This window comes from Abramis brama (assembly GCF_963993115.1).
Source record: "Abramis brama genome assembly, chromosome: 8".
NCBI classification, from domain to species: Eukaryota; Metazoa; Chordata; class Actinopteri; order Cypriniformes; family Leuciscidae; genus Abramis; species Abramis brama.
The window spans coordinates 36853686-36872227 of NC_139970.1; the positions used below are offsets into that span (position 1 = coordinate 36853686).

Consider the following 18542-nt stretch of genomic DNA (forward strand, 5'->3'; position numbering starts at 1 on the left):
GGAGTGGGAGGGGCGTTCTCTCTTTCCTCTCTGTGCTGGAGCGTGTGTGGATGTGAGCACTCTTTTCTCTCCTATTATTTGAGTGGCTGCAGGTACTGGTGTCTGCCTCTATGCCTCTGTGCCAGAGGGATAAAGAGAGAAAGACAGAGGACTAGTGCTTCATATCCCCCCTCTGGCCTCCCCGTCTCCCTGCTCCCTGTCACTCCATCCTTCCTTCCTCCCTCCCGGACCACCCGTCAGCGGCTGGATCAACCCGCCCGGACCCTCCTCCCACAACCCCTTTGACTATCCTCACTTCACCGTCCCATCTTGTGAACTGTGTGCAGGTAAGCCAGCACCTAAATATGACTTTGTTGTGCTTTTTTTTCTGATTCTGTACACTCTTTCCTCTTCGCATGTCATTTCGTCTCTGTTTCTCACACACGCTCTTTCTCGCGCACCCTCCCTCACTCTCTTTAGCTTTCAAGTTTTCCCCTCTGGCAGTTCCTCTCAGAGGGAAGCGTGCAAAGAGAGATGAGGGATTAGAATCTGTGAGGTCACTGTTTTCGAGCCCAAACTCAGTTCACACAGAGTGCTTACCACTTCTTCTATCTAAGACTTGATCTGAAGCGATGTAATGCCCACCGGCTATGCTGGAAAACCGATGCTCCGTGCCACAAACCCAGTGTGTACTTTAGCTTCACACGTTTCCTCTGTGTTGTCCTTGACCCCTGCAGCGGTTTATTTTCTGTGTGTCAGAATTCTTCAATGCTGAAGTGTTTCAAGTAAACTTACAGATGGTTTTGCAGCTCTAGGATTACCAATGTCATGATGTTACTACTGGACTGACTGATTCAAACAAGGTATTCAAACATTCAATATGGTCAGTAAGGCCAGAAACATACTCCATGCATTACACAAATGCTTGGTCGACATGTTTTAAGTTTTGTGCTCTGCTGTAGATAGTTTATACAATACATAAAATGTTTATGCTAAAATACCTATGGTAAGCTATTGGTAGTTTGATTTCTCTGAAAAAGTGTAAACGTCAAACTTTTAACATTTCTCAGTCCAATTTTTTCTTTCAACCAGTGACGTTAGTTTGGGGCGGGATGATCTGTTTAATAGGAGTGTTTTCGGAAGCTTTTAAAACAAAATGTTTGTTGACATTAGTGTCGTGGAAATTACACCTTCCACCTTTAACATCTATATTTGAGCAAATTTGGCAGAAATACATTTCAGTACCCAAAAGAGTAATGATAGTGTTACCTTCAATTTTTTTTTGCTATTAAATGGATAATTTGCCCCCAAATTAATATTGTCGTCATTTACTCACCCTCATGATGTCTTTCCTCTGTGGAGCACAAAAGATATTTTGAGAAATATTTGTGTTTTTACAATAGATAGACAGTGGTAATGAAAACTTTGATGACCAACGTTCTTCATATCTTCTTTTGTGCTCCACATAAGAAAGTCATACAGGTTTGAGAAAACATAAGGGTGAGTAAATAATGACAGAATTACATTTTTTTGGAAAAACTATTCCTTTAAACTGTATTTTTAATCGTCTTACTATCAGAATAGAGAGAAGACAAAAAGTTGTTTAACACAATTCTGTAAGAAACTATTGCTATGTCATGACAGTGGTTGACCTGAAGGAGAAAACTGACCGTTGAAGTTTGGACTTGCAATCCAGGATGCACTCATGTGTGAAATCAAGTAGCAAGAAGCATTAGCGTTAATATACTTGCTTAGAGTATGATTCAGGTCTAATTCTACAGAGCACAGCAGACAAAAACTGCTTAGGTCTTCATCCAGTTCAGTGCTTCGATGTGAACGGGTGCTGTGTGAGATTGAAGTGGTGCAAACATCAATACCGGCCCATGGTTTGACCGATCTTGAACTTGACTCCTGCACTTTAACAGTTGGCCAATAGTAAAGACATTTCCAATCAATTTGATTAACAGCACTACCGTCTGTTTACAAGCACAGCATACCTTTATGTATTCTCTTTATTAAGCAATTTTGAAATGTAGAGCATTTATTATTATCTGGGGTTATTGGAAGCAACGAGTAAATTCACAGAAGAACAGGTGTCTTAATTAACACCATTATTCCTTTGCCGCCTTGTTGGCCTGTTTCCAAACATGGAATAAAGAAGCAATGATTGTTCAAACAAAAACGGATCTTCAATCAACACAGAAGTGTTGTAGGAATATAGAAGGTCTGAAAGATTTTGCCTTACTTTATTTAACTTGACATTGTTAAGTTACATAGCATCTCATGTCCTGCAGTCCTTGTAAAGTGGATCACATCCAATCATAAGATGCAAATAGCATATTCTATGCTAATCGAGAAATTCATTGAACACCCCCCCCCCCCCCCCCACAGACTATCGCAACTTTTTGCATTTTAGAAAGGAAATTTAAATGACTTTGCCATTGACTTTTAGCTGCCCTTCAGCGGTTTCATAGTACTGATTTTATATTATTTCTAAATCATTGCACAAATAGCGGTACCTCCTGAGAAGTGAGACGTGCCTTAATGCTTGACAAATAAAGAACTGTGACTTTTAGATCTGGCATGTTCTTAGATTTGGAGGTTGTTTTACTGACAGTTTGAGTGTTTTGAAATGTTCCTGTCAGGCAATCCGGATTTACATTTTAGCATGGTGCCTTTTTTAGCTGTTGGCTTATAGTATAATTATAAATATGGGCAGATTCTTAAGCTAGAGTAAATTGCAAATGTCATCGATGAGGACTTATATCTCTTAAAGCACTTTAGATTAGTTTCAGTTGTATATTTACCTCACTGAATATTTTCATCAGCATTAAACGGATGCATGAAGTTTTGGGAAAAGCTATTACTTGCCAGACAAGTTCAATTATATTCTCTCTAACAAGACTTTTTTTTTTTTTTTTCGCTGACGCCCATGATCTCGAAGCAGCTGGTCTTTTTGTGCTTTGGCTGTTTTTTTTTCATTTTTTTTTTTTCTCCGGATCTCATGCTGTCCTGGCTTCCGAGTTGCTGGTTCGGCAGAGTTGCAGTATCAAAAGGCCTCTGCCATTCCCTGGGCTTCCTCTCCATTCCCTATGTGCCAGGAAACTATGGGAGCCTGGATGTCATTTTGGACTGAGATCCAAACATGAATGTACATGTAAATCATTTAATTTCCGACATTACTTCAATGCTTTCGGCAAGAAGGATGTGGAAAGAAGCCAACTCGTCTTTAGCTTCAGCCAGAAGATGGGCCACTTACATGTCGCTATTACTGATACTCTGTGCTGACAGAGAATGTTTTTTCCCCCCATCCTCCCTTCGGCCTGATTGGAACGCAGGTCTTCCTCAGCATGGCCGTATAGTACGTTAAAAACGTCATGGCTGTGTCATAACTCATAAGCGAATGCAAAGTGTTGCCGAGGGCTGAAATTGAATGCTGCACCTTTTCAAAGTTAAGGCCCGGAAAGAATTATGGCCTGTGAAATCCTGGGCCCTTTGTCTCTCCGCAAAGCCACTCTGCAGTGTAATTTAACCCGCCGATGGGCCGTGAGATCAATCAGGACCCAGGAAGCTGGAGGGGGGTGGGAGTGAGTCGAACCGGCCCTGGACCACCCGCTGCCGTCGTTCTTAATGCTTGGCTGGATGGCGCGGCTATTTTTATTGTTTTCAGTGATGTAGTGAAGAAGATGTTCTGGAAAAGGTTAGGGAAACATTGCAGGCTTGTCTGAATTTGCAGATCCATGGGTCATGTAAGCTACTGATGCGGCGGGCTGTTTGATTAAGTCAGGTCATCCTGTTGTTAATCTGTCAGTGAACCAATTTAATCAGTCATGGAGTCCAAGCTATACACCGAATGCACATAGTTACCTTGTGCTGTTCTCTGTTTCTAGATGGCAGAGGAAGGAACTCTGCTCTGAGACTTGGATTTGGAGTTGTGGATGTTGCAAATTAATTATGAGACTCAACTTAGATTCAGACCCTTGACTTGAGACTTAAATTGGAATCCCAATATAAAATCCAGGGCTCAACAATATGGATTTTCTTACTGATCCACCACAGAGGAATGATCCTTTTTTTGTCCCCTTTTTTTAGCAATATATTTTTATTTGCTAGAATTTATATATATAAATAAATATATATGAAGACTTCAGATGCAGAAGCCTCTAAGTCTGTCTTAAGTTTTTGTTTAATATTAACATTTTTATCAGGCTCGTATGTATAGGTTTCTACCAAAGTACCGGCATTTCTGAATGGGCTGAGGCTGGGAACTAGTGTGTTTGAAGTGAAAGTATTTGATGAACGTATACTATGTGCGGAGAGCATTCACTCAATATTATTAGGGGTGGCTTTTAGAGGCTTTTGCATCAGAGGTCTTCATATATTCTTTTGATTAATTGATTGATTTATTGATTGATTGTTTCCAGTGATGTTCTGGAAAAGGTTATGGAAAAAAAATGTTTTCCCTGTATTTTATAGAATTAATATTTGTTTCCAGTGATCAAAACATATCTCTCAGTGGAGATGTTCTGGAAAAGGTTAATGAATAAGCATAGCCTTTTTCCCTTATTTGATAACATTTAAGTAAAAATGTTTTAATCAGTATCAGTATGTTATTATTATTATTATTATTATTATTAATAATAACAATAATAATAATACAATGATTACTGTTACTACTACTAATATATCATTATTATTACATTTAATAATAATAATATTTTTAATTTTTAGTGTTATTGTTGTTGTTATTAAAATAATTTTATGAACAAAAAAAACCAAAACGATTAACATTAAAGACCCCCTGTGGTGAAAATCAAGTTTTTAATGTTGTTTATAGTATGTGGTGTTTTTAATATGCTTTAAGACAAACCATGTGCAAAATCATAAGTCAACATCATTGCTGAGTATTTTCTCCTTAAAACTGTCTCAAAAATGTGGTTTGCAATCACTTGTTTTTCTTACGTTTCAAACTACTTTGTAGCCAATCACTTCAACGTGCCGGCGGGCTTTAGCATATCATTATCTGCTCAAGAGAAGCAAGGTTATCCCGCTATAGTTTTCTTTTGATTGGAATAATTGTGAACATTTAGCAATATATCGGGTGCATTATGTATAAGAGGTATATTACGATGTTATGCTGAACTATAAGCCTTTCTCCACTGACTTTCTAAGTTGTTCAAAGCGTTTCTAAGGACGCTGATTTTTAGAAGGCAGACTGAGATGACGAACGGGAACATGGTTTGTGTAACATTAGCAACATTATTAGCTGTTTGAAAATGTAGTCAAGAAAAAAGCTAATCATATTCATTATCGTTATGTGTCCGACGTTGTAAAGAGCAAAACCATTGTGCAGAGTTTACTTCAGTAAAGTTCGCTGTGTGGATCTCTGAGCTAGTGTGAGTCAGTGGAGACGGGGCTAATTTGCATATTCATGGATCTGTGTATACTAAATTAATCAAGGTTGTAGTGTTACATTCAATCTATTTTAGGGCATAAATAATTTTATTTATTTATTTTTTACAGGAAAAAACGTTTAAATATGCAATTTTGTTGTTCAAGGATGAGTTTTAAGGGATAAAATTATTGACTACAGGGGTACTTTAATATTAATGTTATTATAGTTGGCCATCCTTGCTGTTGTAAAAACTTTACAGAACACTCTGTAAGGGACTCTTATTCAAAGACTTGACACTCAAACTTTACCTTTACACTGTACTTGAAAACTTTGGACTTGAGGCCTAGACTCAACTGAACGACATAATGAATTAATTAAAGTTTAAATAAAGTTTATTAAACTAACCTGTATTGTATAGAAAACGTTTACCAAAGGGATTTGAGACTTGGCTTGAACTCCAAATTAGAGATGAGCAAAATATGCTAAATTGCTTGCCCCTCAAAAAGGTTTATACAACTAACCTGTAAAAGAAAACTGTTCGCCTCACCTCAAAGACTTGAGACTCGGTGTAGTCTTGACGTCAGAGACTTGAGAAAATATCTGCCATATGGTGCCTGTTCATTGCAGGGAATATAATATGTCAGGATAAGTCTTAAAGAGACTTTGAGGCCTGTCTTATAGCGCTGTCTTGGCAGCATGGCTGGATCTCATCGTTTTTGTTTGATTAAAAGCGCACAGGAGTTTGTAGCACACGGTAGGTGCAAGAGCAGGGCTGACAGCTTAACCACTGATTATTCAAGCCTCTTAGGCTAAGCCATGGCACTCCAGTGATGAACGCCTTCTCCACTTCACATTCCCGCTCCCTCGATTTTTTTTTTACATTGCTTTCTTACTCTCTCTCTCTCACTCCCTTTCTCATTGAGCAGTGGGATCAGTAGCAGAGTGATTCATGCAGTGCTGAGGCTTTATTTAGACATAATCCGCTGAGTGTCACTATGGCATGAGGCTTTGGTCAGGTTCTCCTACCATGCTCCTGCCTGCTTTTGCACCCAACCCCCAACAATATGTGAGTGTGTCAGCAGGTCACATGGTGTGACGCGAGGAGACACCCAACCATGAATGATGCAGCGTTTTCTCAGCGGCCTCGCCCCTCTTATCGGACGGGGGAGTGATCGCCAGCGTCGTGAGGAGGAGAGAGAGGATGTCCGCTTCCTTGCAAATGCGTTCTAATAAAATCTAGAGCCTCTTGAGCTTTTAGTAAAAGCTCTGTCTCATGTTCGGTGTCTGTTGATGCCCTCCCACCTGCTCCTGGCAAGGCCTCGGATCCAGAGTGTTGTGACCGCGGCGATGGCCAGATTGAACCCAGCGGGGCAGGGTGTGAGGGGAAAGGTGTGACCTGCTGCTTAAAGTCTTTTTTAGCCTCTGAAATGGACTCCCGAGTGACAGTTACCGTCTTAAACCTGTAAACATCGGCTGTGTTTTGACTGTGGGTTCACCTAGGGTCTTTTTTGTTGTTGTCGTTGTTTGTTCAGGATAGATCTTGGCTTGCCCTCTCTATAACAAATATGCTTGCCTGACACACTTTCCTCAGCCGATGCCGTTCGCTCTTCCAAAGCATCTGCGCAGCTAAGTCAGCAGTAACGGTTCTGTGTTCTGGGGATGCACAGATTGAGGAAAGAGGCATGAGTTTCCTCTCAGCTCTGTGCAGTGTACTGTATGCAAATCTGAAAATCTGAATTCTGTGTCCTTCTATTTGCCCTCAGGAGAATTTGGCTGATATATAAAATATTCACTATGAATTCAAGATGATTCTGCTGGAAATATTGTGTGTACAATACATTTTTGTCCATCAAGTTTCCTCAGGACTGTTGTTAGACTTGTGTGATTTACAAGTATTTGGATGATGTGTTGTCTGTTTCAGTGAAGTGGTTCAAAATTCGGATCCACAGACTGATCCGCATCACTCAGAAATGTTCATGCATGTCCCATTGTGGCATATATCATTATTCAAATGCAGAAATAGTATATATTTGGTAAAGACACAATTCAGAAGTTTAGAGTTGCTAATGTTTTTTAAGTCTTTAATGGGTCACAAATACAAGAATACATCAAATGCATACTTTAAAGAAAAAATATTAATATTGTGAACTTTTATTATAATTCATAATAACTGTTTTCTATGTTAATATATTTTAAAATGTAATTTATTCCTGTGAATGCAAAGCTAAATTTTTTGCAGTCTTCATTGTCCTTCAGAAATCATTTTAATATGGCGATTTAATGCTCAAGAAACAATTCTCATTATTATCAATGTTCTGAATAGTTGTGCTGCTTGATATTTTGGTGAAAATAGGGATATATTTTTTTCAGGATTCTTTGATAATTAGATAGCCTGACTACGTCAGACTTCGTACTTCCGCTCAATTTCAGTTCACTTCTGTATTCAGTCTGAGATAGCGACCGTTTTCCCCGTTTTCCTCCGGCCTCAAAACAGCCGGCCAATCAACGAACAGAGGGCGGGCTGAGAGCCGTGACGTAGACGCTGATTGTACCGTGGATGCGTAGATTTACTTCACATAATCTGCAAAAGTCATTCACAGCCATGTTCACTCCGGTATTTCGCTCGATGGTTTTGTTTTCGCATCATACATGTGTTTACAGTGGAAGTTAGATGCGGCTGAGCATGCGCATAACACACGCCATAACCAAACGTTATGTGATTGGCTTACGGGTAACCAATGATTTTAAACTTCAGACAAGCGCCCCCCCCACCCCGCGAGAAAGAAAACGCTTTTCAATTATACCCTTCCAGACTCTGTCTATGAAGCAAAGCGAAGTAGCAGAGTTTGGTATTACCAGGCTAATAATTAGAAAGATCAAAAGAAAAGCATTTATTTGATTTTTGTAACATTATGTCTTTACCGTCATTTTTTTATCAGATTATTTTTTTAACATTATTTTTTAATAGAACACTTAAAATGTATTAACACTTTATAATATTATGTTTTTTATTGGCCAGTCTTGACCATCAGTATAGAGAAATGCTTTGTGTTTGTCCAAATATTGAGCTTATGGTTTCTCTGAACTGCCTGAAACCGTTAAACAAAGTACCGTGGGCTAGCAAGTAACAGGATACTTAGGTTTTTCTCTGACTAGGCCTTTTCTTTTGTATAAAGACTTCTTGTGCAATATACCCTTACATACTGCTTTGTCATTGTTAATATCAGTGTAGAGATAATATTGATTCTTTATGCTATGCTCCACATAACTATAGAAGACAATGGTGATCTGAAATATTATAGCAAGAGGAAGACTCAACAAATAGAGTACTTGGAATTGGGCCAATTGACACATTAAACCCATGTATTATCTGCAATGCATGCATACAGAAAATCAGATAATATATGGGTTTAATGTGTTATGACAACATTTACCCAAACCAGATGAGCTGGATTTCATCCATGGTTGAAGGTATCAACTCAGTGTGTCCATGCATAAGTAATTTTAAGTGTAGTGTAATTAACGGGATCTATTTGATTTCTGACATTTTTTTAACAGCACATCTCAAGTTGAGACTCAATCTCCGTCTTGCAGGAAAATCTCAACCGCAGATTAGTTAGTGCGCTGTTATTTCTCCCACGAGGTTGAGGGATTTGATCTATCGGCTAATTCCACTCGATGAGAACTGTCTGTGACATCACAACACTATCCCTCACTTCAATAAAAGCCCAGCAGCGAAGGTAAAGCACATGATATCGCTATCTGCTCTTCTCTCAAGGGGGGAGGGACAGAGCTGTGGAGATATTCAAATGTGCGCCGTGCCTTTGAATTTCTGCAGGAGCCTTTTTGCAGGATTAAGACTTAAAAGCCTTTAAAGGAGAACCTCTCCAATCATAAAGGTGTGAAAGTGTCAAGCGTTTTGCCAAACATTTCTGCAAGTCTTGGTTCATGTCTATTTTAAAAGGCTAATTTGCAGTCTTTCACATTGCTCAGTGTTCTGTTAACCAAACACATTTGAATAGTTATAAGAAGCTCATACGGGATGTGCATACTTCACGCATACTTCAGAAGTTTGGGGTCGTGAGAGTTATATAACATATAACATATTAGATATTATTTATATTTATATATATATATATATATATATATATATATATATATATATATATATATATATATATATATATAATTATATGTAATTTGCCCAATCAGACAAGCATGTCACATACATATTTACAGTGAGGAAAAGTTGCAAGTTCTCCCACTTGGAAATCATGGAGGGGTCTGAAATTGTCATCGTAGGTGCATGTCCACTGTGAGAGACATAATCTAAAAAAAAATCCAGAAATCACAATATATGATTTTTTAACTATTTATTTGTATGATACAGCTGCAAATAAGTATTTGAACACCTGTCTATCAGCTAGAATTCTGACCCTCAAAGACCTGTTAGTCTGCCTTTAAAATGTCCACCTCCACTCCATTTATTATCCTAAATTAGATGCACCTGTTTGAGGTCGTTAGCTGCATAAAGATACCTGTCCACCCCATACAATCAGTAAGAATCCAACTACTAACATGGCCAATACCAAAGAGCTGTCCAAAGACACTAGAGACACCTCCACAAGGCTGGAAAGGGCTACGGGGAAATTGCCAAGCAGCTTGGTGAAAAAAGGTCCACTGTTGGAGCAATCATTAGAAAATGGAAGAAGCTAAACATGACTGTCAATCTCCCTTGGACTGGGGCTCCATGCAAGATCTCACCTCGTGGGGTCTCAATGATCCTAAGAAAGGTGAGAAATCAGCCCAGAACTACACGGGAGGAGCTGGTCAATGACCTGAAAAGAGCTGGGACCACCGTTTCCAAGGTTACTGTTGGTAATACACTAAGACGTCATGGTTTGAAATCATGCATGGCATGCAATGCAATCATGCATGGCCCCTGCTTAAACCAGCACATGTCAAGGCCCGTCTTAAGTTTGCCAATGACCATTTGGATGATCCAGAGGAGTCATGGGAGAAAGTCATGTGGTCAGATGAGACCAAAATAGAACTTTTTGGTCATAATTCCACTAAACGTGTTTGGAGGAAGAAGAATGATGAGTACCATCCCAAGAACACCATCCCTACTGTGAAGCATGGGGGTGGTAGCATCATGCTTTGGGGGTGTTTTTCTGCACATGGGACAGGGCGACTGCACTGTATTAAGGAGAGGATGACCGGGGCCATGTATTGCGAGATTTTGGGGAACAACCTCCTTCCCTCAGTTAGAGCATTGAAGATGGGTCGAGGCTGGGTCTTCCAACATGACAATGACCCGAAGCACACAGCCAGGATAACCAAGGAGTGGCTCTGTAAGAAGCATATCAAGGTTCTGGTGTGGCCTATCCAGTCTCCAGACCTAAACCCAATAGAGAATCTTTGGAGGGAGCTCAAACTCCGTGTTTCTCAGCGACAGCCCAGAAACCTGACTGATCTAGAGAAGATCTGTGTGGAGGAGTGGGCCAAAATCCCTCCTGCAGTGTGTGCAAACCTGGTGATAAACTACAGGAAACGTTTGACCTCTGTAATTGCAAACAAAGGCTACTGTACCAAATATTAACATTGATTTTCTCAGGTGTTCAAATACTTATTTGCAGCTGTATCATACAAATAAATAGTTAAAAAATCATATATTGTGATTTCTGGATTTTTTTTTTTAGATTATGTCTCTCACAGTGGACATGCACCTACGATGACAATTTCAGACCCCTCCATGATTTCCAAGTGGGAGAACTTGCAAAATAGCAGGGTGTTCAAATACTTATTTTCCTCACTGTATTTATGTATGTGCATATTTAAATCATACAAATTAGATTTAAGAGTTATATCACATATGTGAATAGCGACTTCAACTTTGGTCTCTTCCACACATAAATCTATCATATGGCTTCAGGAGGCTTGTAATATTGCATGTGATTCATACAATAAAGAATCATTTTATTGTTCTTATATGGTGCTTTTTTTGTATAATTTTTAAAGCTTGACAAAACCCCATTCACTTTCATTGTATGGAAAACAACCAGTGTGTAAACAACATCTCGCCTAACATCTGCTTTTATAAAAGAAAAAAGAAAACAATAGAGAGTTTGAACGACATGAGGTTGAGTAAATTAATTTAAAGTTTTGGAACTATTCGTTTATGAATTGAAGGACTGAGTAATTGCAGTGTTTGTAAAACGATGCCATATGGAGTTCAACAAAACAAGCATGTCAGTGTGTGTTGCTGCAAAGTAGAGTTGCTTAGAGTTTTGTTTAAAATAGAGATCATGATTCTCACACTATTCTGAATAGACAACTAAACAAACTAACGTAATTTAATAGAGGTTCTGACAAAATGTTAATTGCTGCATATTTATTTGATCAAAAATACAGAAAAAATTTAATATTGTGATATATTATTACAGTTTAAAATAATTGGTTTTCAATTTATTATACTTTAAATTATCATTTATTTCTGTGATGCAAAGCTGAATTTTCAGGATCATTACTCCAGTCTATCACATGATCCTTCAGAAATGATTCATTATCAAAGTTGGAAACAGTTCTGCTGCTTAATATTTTTTCATAACCTGTGATACTTTTTTAGGATACTTTGATGAATAAAAAGTAAAAAAAAAAAAAAAAGAAGCAAATGTTTTAAAAATAGAAATCTTTTGTAACAACAATATACACTACTGGTCAGTAATTTGGGGTCAGTAATTTTTTTCTTTCATTTTTTTAAATAAATCAATACTTTTATTCAGCAAGGATGTGTTAAATTGATAAAAAGTGATAGTAAAGAAGATTTATATTATTAGAAAATATTTTTTTATTTTGAATAAATGCAGTTCTTTTTAACCTTTTATTCATCAAATATATTAGGCAGCAGAACTGTTTCCAACAGAATATTGGAATGATTTCTAAAGGATCATGTGATAGACTGGATGTCACATGTGACACTGAAGACTGGAGTAATGATGCTGAAAATTTAGCTTTGCATCACAGAAATAAATGATAATTTAAAGTATAATAAATTGAAAACCAATTATTTTAAATTGTAATAATATATCACAATATTAATTTTTTTTTCTGTATTTTTGATCAAATAAATGCAGGCTTGATGAGCAGAAGAAACTTCTTTCAAAAACATTAAAAATAGTAATGTTTCCAAACTTTTGGCCTGCACTGTAATTGATACAGTCTTTATTTGAAGCGTCAAGTTATAAAAAGGTGATTTGCTCTATTTTGATCGCTACTGTTGACATCAATGTTTATATTCGAACTATAAACTTTTATCCCAGTACTTCTGTGATCATTTGAATTATTGGAACACAGAAATAATGATACTGTGGTTGAAAGGACTGTTTCCTATCTTCTTTACATGACAACTGCTCTCTCTGGGTCAGCATCAATGCATATCTGAATGTTCGCTGTGATCGCACTTGTCAAACGTTTAATAGACATAGCTGAACCATAGTTCTTTAGGAATAAGATCCCGTGGGTGTTTGAAATGAGATTGCGATCTTTTAACGATTAATCGTGCAGCTGTAGTCAAATGCAGTTATATTGATTTAAGATGCACATTTAAGTATTTGAATTTTTCAATTTAGCTGTCAATGATCAATAACTAATTATGACCACTACATAAGTAATGTTTTGTGGTGTGGGCGACCACTTCCTTCGTCCTCTGTTTTACAGCACTATTAGCGTTCTTCTGCATGGCTCTGGGCCTGATTACTTTGCTCTGCCCTTTCACAGATTGTGCGAGCGACTTCAGAAGAATCCCACCCGTATGTTAAGAACACACACACTGTGAAGGGTATTATGGGACAACTGTCTCCCTCAGGCATAGATACCCAGGTGGAATAGGGGCTTCTGGGGGACTGGCTTCCGCAATATACAAAAGCCGCTCAGCACAAAAGGGGTCAAATAAAGGATATCTATGAAATGCCATTAGCTCTCAATTAATGCCAAGGGCATATAAAGTATAATGACTCGTCTGGGTAATACGCGAGTGTCCGGATAGGCTGATACAGCTATTGAAATTCGCCATTCAAGCCTTTTATCATATTTGCATATAGAGCAGAGCACATTGACAGGGGTGAGGATGGTTTTGGCCATTTTTATATTAAAATAATCATTTTAACTCCATAGCATTACGTATATATTTTTTGTTTGACTTTGCACAGTGAAATGTCCATTGATTTATGTATTTTAGTATTTACACTACTGTTTAAAAGTTTGGATATTTTTTTAATTAAGTTTCTTCTCACCAAGGCTATTTGTTTGATCAAAAATACAGTAAAAACTGTAATACTGTAAAGTATTATTACAATTATTTTAATATTTAAAATGTCATTTATTCCTGTGATGGTAAAACTGAATACAGCAGCCATTACTTCCGTCTTCAGTGTCAGAAATCATTCTAATAGATTTGGTGCTCAAAAAATATTTCTTATTATTAGCAATGTTGAAAATGGTTTTTCTTTTTTTGTGGAAACTGTGATGCATTTTATTCAGAATTCTATGAATTGAAAGTTCAAAAGAACAGATTTTATATGAAAAAGATTTAATTTGTAACGATGTAAAAGTTTTAACTGTCACTTTTTGATTGATTTAATCCATCCTTTCTGAATCAAAGTATGAATTTCTTACAAAACTAAAACTGATCCCAAACCTTTGAACAGGAGTGTGTATTAGCAATGAAATATTATACAGTATAGTTTGATTTTAGAGTTAATGAAGCTTCTGCACTGTATTATTTGCTGATGAGTTTCTGTATTAGGTGTTCTAGAAGCATTATAAATTTTTCACAAACTTTGCTCAATTCTAGATTAAGTTGTCACACTTAAGTGTTTATTCGAGGCAGTCTCAAATACATTGATACCTTAGTTTTGATTCCTGTGGCGATTTGGTAATTTGAGACAATTTCATGATTAATTTAATATTTCTATAATATTATTGACCTGCTTTAATCTACTAAAAGTGATTATAAGGCATTAAGATATTGTAAACATTAACATCATGATTTTCTGTAAAACTGCTTTGAAACCATGTGTATTATGAAAAGCGCTATACAAATAAATTTGACTTGACTTGATATTGATATCTTAAGTAAAAGCTTAAAGTAAAAATGTATGCATACTAACCAGAGATTTTAATGTAAATATATATATATTGTTATAAAAATACAAAATATTATTATTATTATTAATTAAATCAACCTTTATTGGAAATATTATCAGTGTTTCAGAAAAGAATCCTGCATGAATACATTTCTGCCGTCTTTATTTGTCATTTACCCATATACAAAGAGTCTCTTGTTTCCTAAATCGTACAGTTCTAATACCTAGAAAGTCATTTGTGTTAACAGTAGTGATATTGTATTATAGATTTGTGACTCAAGGCATGATTATGCAATAATGTCTGCATTTTCAACAGGTTTTTATAGCAGAGAATGAAAAGAGGTGGCAAAGTCAAACAAGCTGGTGTAGATGAAATGCTTTTAAAGGTTCCTCTAAGCTCCTTTTCTGGGTGTTTGTGTGTAAGTGACAGCCTCTCACAGCCCTGTCAGACTGTTTCTGCACATAAGCAGTTCTCCTAACATTATGCTTACTGCTTCTTGACTTGTTTTGTTCCTGTGTAATCCCTCCGCACTTGGTCGGCTCCATTCGCTTTGCTCGGGCTGCTGAAACTGCAGCTCGCTTTTAAACCTTGCTCAACTTTTCAAACTGACTTTCAAAGCATCCTGTCATGAGAAAGCAAACCACCAAACTCTCTCACACAGTCACGCCCGCATTATTTTCATAGCCGGGCAAAAAAGCGCTTTCATCAGTGTTTTCTTTATTGCACTGTGGCATACATTTAGCAACAATTTAATATTTCTCTGAGAATTTACAGGATATATAGTCCTGGTATTACAGAAATGTAATTGTTCAACTCAAAAGTTGCTTTGTGTCCTCCAAAATCCGGTGATTGAAACTTAAAACAACATATTCTTTTTTCTAATTATTCTTATTCTTAACGTTCTCTTCTTTTTGATTTTAGTTTAAATCAGGTATGTTATCTGGGGGGACAAGCTATTATCCCAGACCCTGATGAGAGGGGTCCACTAAGGGTCCCACTCTAAAAAATGCTGGGTTGTTTCAACCCATGTTTGGGTCAAATATGGACAAACCCAACCATTGGTTTAAATGTTTAAATTACATTTTAAACCCAATGGTTGGGTTTGTCCAGATTTGACACATACATTTTTTTTAGCAGTATGGGTTACAGATCTGTTTTGATTGGGTAGCAAGAAAATATGACTAATATACATTTAATAATCTTTTTTTTTTTTACAATATTTTATATAAAAAAGCATAAATTATATGTATGTATGTAAAATAAAGTGTGTATAAAGTGTGTGCATGTATGTTTATATATGGGTCATTTCTGGTATTTCTTTTTGGCTTTTGGACATACAGTCAAATTCCAAAAAGTCAAAAGAAATTTAAAAGAAACCAACTTAAAAATAAATTTGTGTGCAATCATGATGTTAAACATTTAAAAAATGCTATTGGTCAAGCTCGGGTAAATTAATTTAAGCATTTATTAAACAAAATAAATTAAATGGAAGATCAAAAATGTCCACCCTGTTAAGGACAAAACAGTTTAAAATACTTATGATTCTAATTTATGGGCATTGTGTACATTTTCTTAGACAACTCATGTCAATTTGTCCTTTTAAAATCATATCAGTTAATAAATCATCATCATTACATTACATATATATATATTATGAATTGTACATACTTTCTCACAAACACAGTATTTTACATTTTCAGATACAAATGCCTCATTTTACAAATGTTAACTTTTTCAAAGTACTACATTATTCATACTATGTTCATTATCCATTCACTGTTCATAAATGTTAATTGTCACTGAAGTATTAGTATATTTAGCTTTTTTTAAATGAAATTATTTTAAAAAACTGCTTAACAGGGTGGACAAAGTATAACAGAGTGGACTAAGTAGTAGGGTGGTATAGAGAATGGATGGATGTGTGATTTCCTCTCCCACGTACAACTGGTTACAATATTACTCTTGTTTACAGTGGAAACAATATGAACCAAAGCGCTTTAAATACACTACTACTTCAACTTTAAACAATCTCTGTTTATACTCTCAGGGTCTGCACCATGTCTGAGCAAAAAGAAGCTGAAAAATGTCTCAAATTATTTTACTGAATCAACTTCAGTATGCTTACTGTTCAAATGCTCTTATTTATGACTAAGACAGCTTTAAATTGATATTGTTTAACATTTTAAGGCAGTAAGATCATGATCTTTACCAGGGACACAAAAGGCACAGAATTCCATTTGAGGATAATAGAATAATCACTTGAGAATCTCTTCTATACTGTATAGTCTAGTGCTTCTCAACTGGTGAGGAAAAACAATGCTAAATGTAAATAATAATACCCAACTAACCATACAATCACACATAATTAGATTTGGTAGATGCTGCATCTACATATCTTTCCATTGACGGCCATTCGTTGCACACTTCCGGGGGGTCCTGGCCAGCCAAACATCTGTCATTGAGATGAATGGGAAAGCTAACGGATAGCTTTCTCCATATTATAAACTTGCTTAGGCCCGCCCATAAAAATTTCATCCGAGGCCCTGTGAATTCAAGCGACAGCCCTGGTTGAAATTAATGGAGACGTTTGATTGATTAGACCTGCATTTCGGAGAGATTCCTTTGCAAATCAATGCCTGCCTGCATGTAAGCGTTAATGAAATTGCACACCGGCAGAAGTGAGCTGACTTTTTCCATGACTGAGTTAAGAGTCTGCACTTTCTCTAAAAGCCCTGTGGAGATCTTTCCCCTTTTAACCTCTCCATCAAAATGCCATTTGATTCAAAAAATTTACAGCCAGTGAAGTGTCTCCAAGTTGATTCATTTATTTATTAGTAAATGAAAGTAATGAAACGCTTAAACGCATTTCAATAGCACTGTTTTGTGCTGCTCTGTCTTTATTGCACTCCGAGCACCCACAAAGATTTACTTATTTGATTAATGCATTAGGTGCGTTTACAATATTTAGCAAAGCATGGACCCTCTTAATTTATAACCCCCCCGGCTACATGGAAATGGGAAAATATCTGCTTTCCTCTCAGGCTTGATATTACATTTTGAAGCACAATGTTGAAAGGGCTGCAATTCATTATTAATGCTCACAATATAAATAGTTTAGATCTTATTAATATTTCATTTATGGTAGAAAAAAAGATTTGAGTGACTGCTACAGTATTGGAAATATTGTAAATATATTATAAAGGCTGTTCGTCTGAAATATCGCCAGTGGGAAAAGCCAAATGTAAACATACGTATGCCATATGTGTTAGTCTTTTGATAATATTCCTGCTTCACTCTTTGAGCGTAACATGTAACAAAGGAGTCTGACGGCTGTGTTAAATATGATCTTGCATCATGGTGTGGTTCATGTGCCTAGCGTGAGTGTGGTTGTCTCTCTGGGCCATCTGTCGAAAGGAGATAACTTATGTGTTTTATGGATCTTTTGAGCACTGTAACCGCCATCACAACGGAGATCTTTAATCTCACTGATGTGTGTTCGTTCGCCATCACATTGGGACAGTCCTTGAGTAGGGGTCAGGTGATTATCTGTAAACGCCGGGACGCGGGACCCTGAGAAAGCGAAAAAGGAATGGGAGCTTTTAGAGATCATTAAACATTAATACAGTGTGATTTGTGTGTCGAGCCCTTGTGCTGAATTTCAGTCTCCATCATTATAGAATTTCATCTCTGGGACTCTCCGAAGTGGCTCCATGTCAAACAGGAGATCAGATTGTAAGCGCCTTTAGAGGAACTGATTAACTTCTGGTTTGCACAATATCGCTCAGGCTGAGGACCGAAGTGTTTTATCTGCATCCGCTTGAAGCCTCTAAATAAATTGGCCAAATTGGTTTTTGGACTAGCTGAGTCTAGACTGGGTAAATATTTAACAGGTTTTTCTTCTGCCAATATATTACATGTGGAGAAGTCTGCATGATCCTTTTTTTTTTTACCCAGAGTGGTCATCTAACTGGAAAATGATTGACAGTAGGTGTCAGTAGTTTCTTTTGCCAGTAGATGGCAG

General features: G+C 36.9%; 1 protein-coding gene across 11 annotated transcripts in view; it reads left to right on the plus strand.

Moving 5' to 3' along the window:
- Positions 1 to 18542, plus strand: part of pcbp3 (poly(rC) binding protein 3) — a 67752-nt gene that overhangs the window by 6614 nt on the left and 42596 nt on the right. For 6 of the 11 annotated variants that reach the window (XM_084121887.1, XM_084121888.1, XM_084121892.1 and 3 more), the window contains exon 1: positions 59 to 326. The gene's annotated coding sequence lies outside the window, so the exon portion shown is untranslated. Of the gene's footprint in view, positions 1 to 49; positions 327 to 18542 lie in introns of those variants that run through there. The other 5 variants (XM_084121897.1, XM_084121899.1, XM_084121895.1 and 2 more) reach the window with 3 other exon arrangements.